This window comes from Centruroides vittatus, unplaced genomic scaffold (assembly GCF_030686945.1).
Source record: "Centruroides vittatus isolate TY-2023 unplaced genomic scaffold, ASM3068694v2 scaffold_861, whole genome shotgun sequence".
Taxonomy (NCBI): Eukaryota; Metazoa; Arthropoda; class Arachnida; order Scorpiones; family Buthidae; genus Centruroides; species Centruroides vittatus.
This window is the reverse complement of record NW_027122718.1, coordinates 9,983,240-9,991,961: the sequence shown is the minus strand read 5'-3', so window position 1 is coordinate 9,991,961 and position 8,722 is coordinate 9,983,240.

Sequence of the window (8,722 nt, the reverse complement as noted above, 5' to 3'; positions counted from 1 at the left end):
CTCTTTAGAATATAAATATTTGTATCAGTCTATTGAGAGATTGTATATTTTTCTATTATCACATTAAAAAATTCTTCGAAATTCAAACAGGAAATTTCGCAGAAAACTTTAAAGAATCTATATCCTATTTAGCTTTAATTAAGCTGATTAGAGAAAATTTTTAAAATTGATTAATTACTACAAAATTTCATTCATAAATCATTTTAAAAACTAATCCAAAATCATGATACATAAATAAATATTTAAATAACAATTTTAAAAAATTGAAATAATTTATGAAACTTAGATTACAAGGTTTAAATTTTTGTAGAATTTTTAAAAATCAAAGATAAGATTTTTCTAAGAAAATAAAAGAAATGAAACTATATTATCTGATATTTTTCAAAAAAACTTATCTATAGAGGAAGTTGGGTTCATAATATCATAATTATTTAGTCTATAAATTTTATCGTGTCTGTAGTATCACAAATATTTTTGCTGTAATAACTAAAGAAATGACATAAATTAACCATAAACTTAATGCGATTTTTCATAAAAATTATGTACAAAGTATAGAAATTCTAAAATCATAATTATAGTTTAAAGTTGCGTAAAAATTTTCTGTAAAATTTTCATGTCTTAAAAAGTTATAAATTATAATAATCTAACTTTTATATTTTAATAGTAATAAACACATTTAAATACTTTAAAAAAATTTATATCAATTGGAAGAATATAATAATTATTTTTCTTTAATTAGACAAATTCATTCTCTAGAGCTGAATAATTATTTTAAAATGTTATTGGAAAATTTGATTAAAACATTAAATAAAAAGTAATAATATAAAAAAGTTAAAGATAATTTATTTTTATATTCCAAATTTTAATATTTAATTTTGTATTTTCAGAAGAGTATTTTTGATAATAAAATTAAATAATATAAAAAAACAATATCATAAATGAGAATTTAAAATAATTTTAAAATTTAAGTAACTTGTAGAATTTTTTAATGAATAATGAAAGCTTATTCAATGCAGAAAAAAAATTTAAATATGTATTAAAATTTTTAGTAGACTTAAAAATTTAAAACATTTATTTTTTAAAGCATTTAAAGCTTTTCTTCTTCTTCTTCTTACATTTTTAAATTTTTTAATATATATATTTTTTTTAGTTTTTATAAATTTAAAAATTTATAAAATAAAAAAAAATTATTTTGATTTTTACAAGAATTATAACCTACTTTATGTATGGCCTATAGATAAAAACCATATGAAAAGAGAGAGTAACATATATTTTTAATTTTCTCAGAATTTAAAAATAAAAAAAAAAATGGTTTTTAAATAGTTAATAAAATTTTTCGATTTTTTCTAATTATAAAAATTTCTAAAATATTGAAAAAATTATTCATAAAAATTAGAAAGAAAAATTTTTCTTCTTTCTAAATGTTTTGTCATTTATAAATTTTTAGTATAGGCCTATGCTAAATATTAAATTTAATATTTTATTTGTAATTAATTTTTATTTAAGTTATTTTTTATTTTTTTTAATATCAGAAATATTAATGAAAATTTTCTTAGTTTTTAAGTCTGGAATTTGCTTTATTCAATAAATTTAACTATAAATATTCATCAATTAAAGATATGGATATATAATACTTAAATTGGAAATTTTGGTCTCTAAACTGAAGATTTATTTCAATAAAAAATAAAAAATAAAAAACAAAATCCTACACAGAAATGTAGGTTAGGTTTCGAGTGGGAAACGAACCCACACCCTTCAATAAGATGCTTAATCCGTCTAACTTGTAAGCTACCGAATGGTATTTATCGTGTCTTCAACGTGATTTTTCATTTTTAACGAAAGCGTGGGTTCGATTTCCAATCACAATCTATCTAAATTTTTATCTTATTTTTTAATGTAGTTATGTTTTATTCATCAAGACCTTACACTTTAAATGTAATTTGTTTATTAATAGATCTTCTACGTCTCTCCCCCCTTTTTTTATTTAAAATAATTTCATTTATAAAAATAAAATCTATATATTTTATTTCAAAATATGGAAATAATTTAAAGAATTGTCTTATTGAATTTCAAAATCGTTCTACTTTATTTCAAGGTGATTATTATTAATTTCTGTAATTTTTCTTTACCTTTTAACAATTATATTTCTATACTTTTCTAATTTAAAAAAATTACAGTGAGTCAGATATTTAAGCTCCGTATCGATAAAATTAAAGATAATTTTTAACCAAAGTTCTTCAAAAACTACACACAAATAAAAACTTAATTTAAAGTAATTATCAAAGTGTTTTTTTTTTATATTCAAACAAATGATAATAAATAAATAAAAAATATAATTTTTGTAATAAATCTTTAAGAAAAATGACTCGATTTGTTTATTTTTGTTATGCTTTAGTGATTGTCACGTTAATATTTTTTCACATTTCCATAGAATAACAATAATATCACTTTTAAAATTATAACTCAATGATCAAATTTCATTCTTGAATTTTGATTGTATCATTAAACTTAAGCTATCAAGTATGAATTTATTCGATTTTTCTAAGAAGAAATACTTAAATATTTATATTTCACGAAAAAATTTTTCTCAAGTACTACACAACACAATATATTTAACAACATGTATATAGTAATACCTGTATATACTTAATTTACCTCTAAATGGATTACATTAAGAAAGTAAATTACTGAGATTTATGCAACATCTAAAAATAAACTTATTATATTATAACTGCTAACATAGGATCTATGAACTTTGAATAGCCTTTTGTAATCGATAGTACCTTAAATCAGCAAAAAGTTAATCAGTATTATTCAAAATAATTAATCCTGACTATATGCAACCTGCACACAATGAAGAAGGTAACAGAACAAACCTTACTCTATAGTAAAAAAAAAAATAAAAATAAATACAGAAATTAATTAAATTTATATTAATACAAAAATAAGCATAATTATTAAATAAACGAATAATTTGTTATAAATATTATTTTTTTTTATTTAATTTTTTATGCATTATCTTGAATTATTATCAATTTGATTTCATGCATGCCACGAAGGTTGAATAAACTTTTCAACGTTATTGATTTAATATTAACGTTGCATTAAATATCATTAATCTAGATTATTTATAATATAACAAAACTGTTGTATAGTTTATTATTCGTTTTATGATAAATAATTATTATTTATAATATAAATAGATTATAAATCATTTTTATCCTCTCGCTTGTCGTTTGATCAATGAAGCGAATACGAAATTAAATCCGTTTTTAAATAAATATATTAAGTTTAATTCTACTTACAATATTAATTAATTATTAAATTAGGTTATATAAATATTGTATTTACTCAGAAAATAATTTTAAAATATTTAAATTAATTTTATTAAGAATAAATAGCCACAAATTTTATTATTATTTCTTCTTATTTTTCTCTCCTTTATTATTTTATCTGGCAAAAATATTTTTTTTTTCTTTAGTAAATCAATTATTTATCATATTTTCCCGAATAACTATGTTGTTATTAAGCAATTATGTTGCGTATACAAGAAAAAAATGTTAAAGCTTTTAGCTTTTAGTTAAACAATGTCAAAATCTTTTACAATCTTTGCAAAATTCTTCAGTCTTGAATTAAATTTAGATATACCAAAAAAAAAAAAAATACCCTGATAAAGTAATGTAATTTTCTGTTTTCTGCGATAGAAAATATTCTAGTATTGTAAAATATCTTTAAAGATTTTAAGATTAAAAAATTGTAAGCAAATATTCCTAGAAAGTAATTGATATCGATGTTTGTGCAATAACAAATTTAAAAATAAGAATAAAAAAAAAAATGTTTTTGATGTGTAGTACTAGAAAAATTATTAATTTACTGTTAAGAACTGTAGATAAATTAAAAATTTTTTATGATCTAAATTGAAATTTAAATTTTTTATTTAAAAAAAAAAAATAATAATAATAATAACGTTGCAGATAAGGAACTACAGTATTTGAGAACGTCCAGACTATTTTTGGAGAGAGATGTACAATGTCAATACCAGGCATTCCTACTAAAATGGTTTCTTACAGTTTTTGAGAGAATTTTTGAAGTTATCCTTGCAGGAAATTCTGTTGTAGTTGAATAACTTTCAACAATTGAGACCTTAAAATGAAAATATATTCGCAATGATTTATTGAAGAAATATAAAAGGATTTTGATATAAATTTGCTTATAAAAAATAAAAAATAAGTGATTATTAAGATTTATAAAATTTATGTGACTCTTATGTTATAAATAAAACAAAATTGTCCAGAAAAATTTATTATTGTTATTTTTTTAAGTTTAAAATATCAAAAATAATCTGTTAAAAAAATTTTTTTTTCACAAATATTTACAGGAATTTGTAGTAAATTACGAAATACTGTACTTTACAGGAACTTATTTATGTTTTTCGTTGTATCAACGCTATTTTCAAATATCAATAACAATGAAAGAAATACATTTAGATAATTAAAAAAAAATTTATAAAATAAAATTAAAATTTTTGAAGTAATCAAAAGGATAATAAAGTTCTTAAAAGGAAACAGAAAAACACAAAAATAAAAATTTTGTCATGGTCAATATTTAAGATTAAAGTTTCCTCGTTGAAATGTAGTTAAAAATTTTGTGCAAACATTTACTTAATTTTAGCATACCTCTTATTTAACCAGTAACAAATTTTATTTAAAAAGATAAATAAATAAAAAAGCGAAAGAATCAACATCTAACTTATGTTAAGCACACCAGTTCACTGGCATGCATACAAAAAAAAAAGGAATAAATATACACAATATTTATGGCTTATATTTTGAGTATTAATTAATTAACATTTATATATATATATACACATACACATAAAAAACCACGAACGACGCAAGGACACAAAGAAAATTAATTCGAAACGGGTGTGTCGAGATTGACCTTATTACTTATTATGACATCTCGAGATCAAACGTTAAGCTTATATGAAAAATTATAAGATGATGAGATGTAAAATGACCTTCAGAGAAACTTATCAGTGTTCTTTACTTACTTGGAAATAAATTGTAAACAAGTGCATGACACGAAAGTGGTGAAAGATTGATCGCCATGTTTCCTCCTTTTTGTTTTTTATTTTTTTTCCTTCCTTATGAGATATATCAATAGATCCTACTAAAGGCTTTTTCATGGGTTGCTATACATTCGAGATGCATTCACCCGTGTTTATCAAATCAATCAAGTTAATTCTACTTTTGTTGATAAGAATTACAGTCGAAGATAGGTTATATATGGAATAAAATACAGGAGAGAGAGAGAGAGAGAAAATTTGAAATCTGATTAAACTTTTTTCAAACTTATTTTAAACATTTCTTTTTATCCATTATATATGACATATAGTCGATTATAAGTTTATTATATCTAATAGAAAAATCTTTTGTTTATAATTCAATTACTCAAAAACAGATAGACAAAGATATGAATCGAATAAAAATAACTTTTAAGTATAAACAATTAAAATCAATAGATATTGTTTAAATAATTTTTATAATTTATTAATGCAAAATATAGGCATTATTCTATTCAATTAGCAGTTAAATATATGTTCTAATACTCTATAATATTAACAAAATATCATTCTAAACAAGGTACTAACTTAACTGACTTAAATATAGGTTTTAATTTTTTAAATTTTTCCCAAAAATAGGCAACAAAAATCAAGAAATAAAAACATGAAAACCGAAAAATTTACTAAATTAGTGCATAATAATAATTCATATTCGTGTATAACGCCAGTTACTCACGATTTATAATTTTTATTCGTGTAATATTCTGCATTAGAGTTTAATATATAATTTTATGATAAATTGTGCTCACAAAACTAATTCGGTAAGTTCGTGTGCCCTTGTAATGAGATAGAGACCTACGCCTTGACCTAAGAAAATTAGACTTCCTTCTAACAAAAAATTATGCTTACCACGTACAGTACCTATATTGTTGAAAAGTAGCCACAAGGAAATATATAGATTTGTAACTTTTTTTCAAATAAATTATAAAAAAAAATACAATATAAATTGTGTAAAAACATTACTTACATGCAATACTAAAAACACTACATAAGCACTGATTTAAGAATAAAAGTTATAAATTTAAATTATCATAAATCATACTTTTTATTGTCCTTTTATGTGTTACTCGTTACCTGTCTAATTTCAAATTAAGAGACGTAAATGGAAACATCGAAACTTCATATATATATATATATATATATTTGCACATGATTTTAGAATAATTTATGTAAATAATTAAATAAGCACGATGTATATTAATCTACAAAAAATCATGTACTGTATTTGCCATAAATATCTTTAACAGTTGAAAAATTTATAATTTTAAAGCCACGTATAGACTGTAAAGTTTTCTATAATAACGTAAAGCGGAGTGTATTTTATTTTTTATTTTATTTCATTAAAATTTTCCCCCTGTAACTGTAATATTTTTAGTGAACAACGTTTCTAAACTGAGAATAAGAAAGCCACGGTCTACTAGTTTGTAATTTTGTACAAATTATTATGAGACTGCGCAGTTTAAATTTTTTCTTTAGTATTTTCTTTTCTTTTTTTTCTAACAAGACATCTGGGTAAGGAAATTTCAATGCCACATAATTCGATACCATATCACATGACACATAAACAGTTGAGGTCATGCTACTCAACGGAGCGCAGCAAATGATCCGAAAAGAATCAACAAATTAAAGAATATGTCACTATATCCTTTCATTTTTAATTTTATAAAAGTTCTCTATTATCTTTCTTTGTTTTACATTCTGTAATTGTTCATCCGTTAGTCTACTGGCGAAAAATTAAATGTTTTAAATCACTTCATTAAAGAAAATATTTTATAAAAAAAATTAAATAATTGCATAATATATTCTCTTACGAATCATTAAATTATTCAGAAACTTTCTTAGACGTAAAATAATTTTTTTTTTTTTCCTACATTATTAAATGCGATTATCACTAGAATCATCTACAATATCTTTGTTTTAATAGCGTAGAATCTTACTTTAATGATGAGATTGAGTATGTTTTAATACCCTTTTTTAAAGGCTATAAAATTACAAATGAAGTTATTCAGATAGAATTTTAATTTACTTTTTCAAAATTTATTTACTTTAATAAATATAATAATATTATTACCTTTAAAAAATCAGATAAAGATTTTTCTCTCCATGCCATAATTTGTTTTATAGATCTTAAAAATATATATTAAATATAACTTTACATTTTAATAGGCATTATATAATATACTTTTTAATCTAAAAAGTAATCTGTTTTATGTTTTAATACAGGACTGAGGCAATGATAAAGATTATAAAGACCTGGAGATGTTTCATACTTTCCACCTTTTTTTTTTTACATGAATTTAAGATACATTTTGATCATTTTTTCCAATTTATTTCCTTTTTAAATATTTTTATTTGTTATTTTTTAATTAAATTTTACATTTACTTATAAAATTATTTTTAAAATAAATTGAAATTCTATGTAAATTTAGGAAATTTCTAAGAAAAATAAAATATTAGAGAAATTGCAAGAAAGAAAATATTTAAATTTATAAGAAATTTTCAGTATATTTAGTAATGGAATACAACAAAACACCAAAGAATAATGTTAATAAATACTATTTAAAAATATATTTTCTCTATTTTATAAAATTAATTTATAATATATTATGTATTGCTTTTATATGGAGCACATTATCCATTTATATACTTTGATTCATTAAGTTCATATTATTTTATATTGATACAAAACATACCTATTGTTTTTAGTCAATATAAAGATTTTTTTACATAATAATCTATTAATTATGAGTTTATGTTATAGAAAAAATAGTTCTAAGACAGATATTAGTTCATTTTTACTAAAATTAATAAGTTAAAAAATAATATAAATATAATATATACACTTATTTTAGTTATTTTTTTTGAATTCACTTCACATATTATAAATGTTATATAGCACAAATATTTTTGAATATTATAGAAAAATATTCCATTGATTGTTATTTGTAATAAAATAAACAGGATGTTTTATTACTTAAATTTAAATACAATTCCAAGAATTTTAATAAGATCATTTGAGAAGCACTGATAAAAATTGAGAATTTATTAAGTCAAAATGTCACTATAAAGCATTTCTAAATAAATAGAAGATGAAATACAATTCTGCTAATTTTTAAATATATTATAAAGTATTTAGAAATGAATTTATAATAAATAAATTTATAAGAAATAATGTTAAAAATTTATTCTTCGAAGGAATAACAACATTATGTAAATTGAAGATGCCGTTGAATAAATTAATCAAGCGTGAAGACACATCTTCATGCATCACTATATAAAACAGTTTATTGTATGAAAGATAATTAAATTGTCATCAAGATGTTTTATAAATTACTCAGAAGTAAAGGGAAATTACATTTATTGTATCATTATTATAATAAACAGTAACTAGTGAAAGTTAAATGTTATTTTCACTGATGAGATAAAGAAAACTATTTTAATTAAAGTGCTACGAAGTTTTATAGCAATGTAACAATTGACATTAAAAAAAAAAATTATATATTAACGCTAATGTCTATGAAACAAACGAAGATTATATTGCACTTTTAAGTTTAAATATATGAAGTATAAATATAGACCATGTTTTAACTTAGAAAT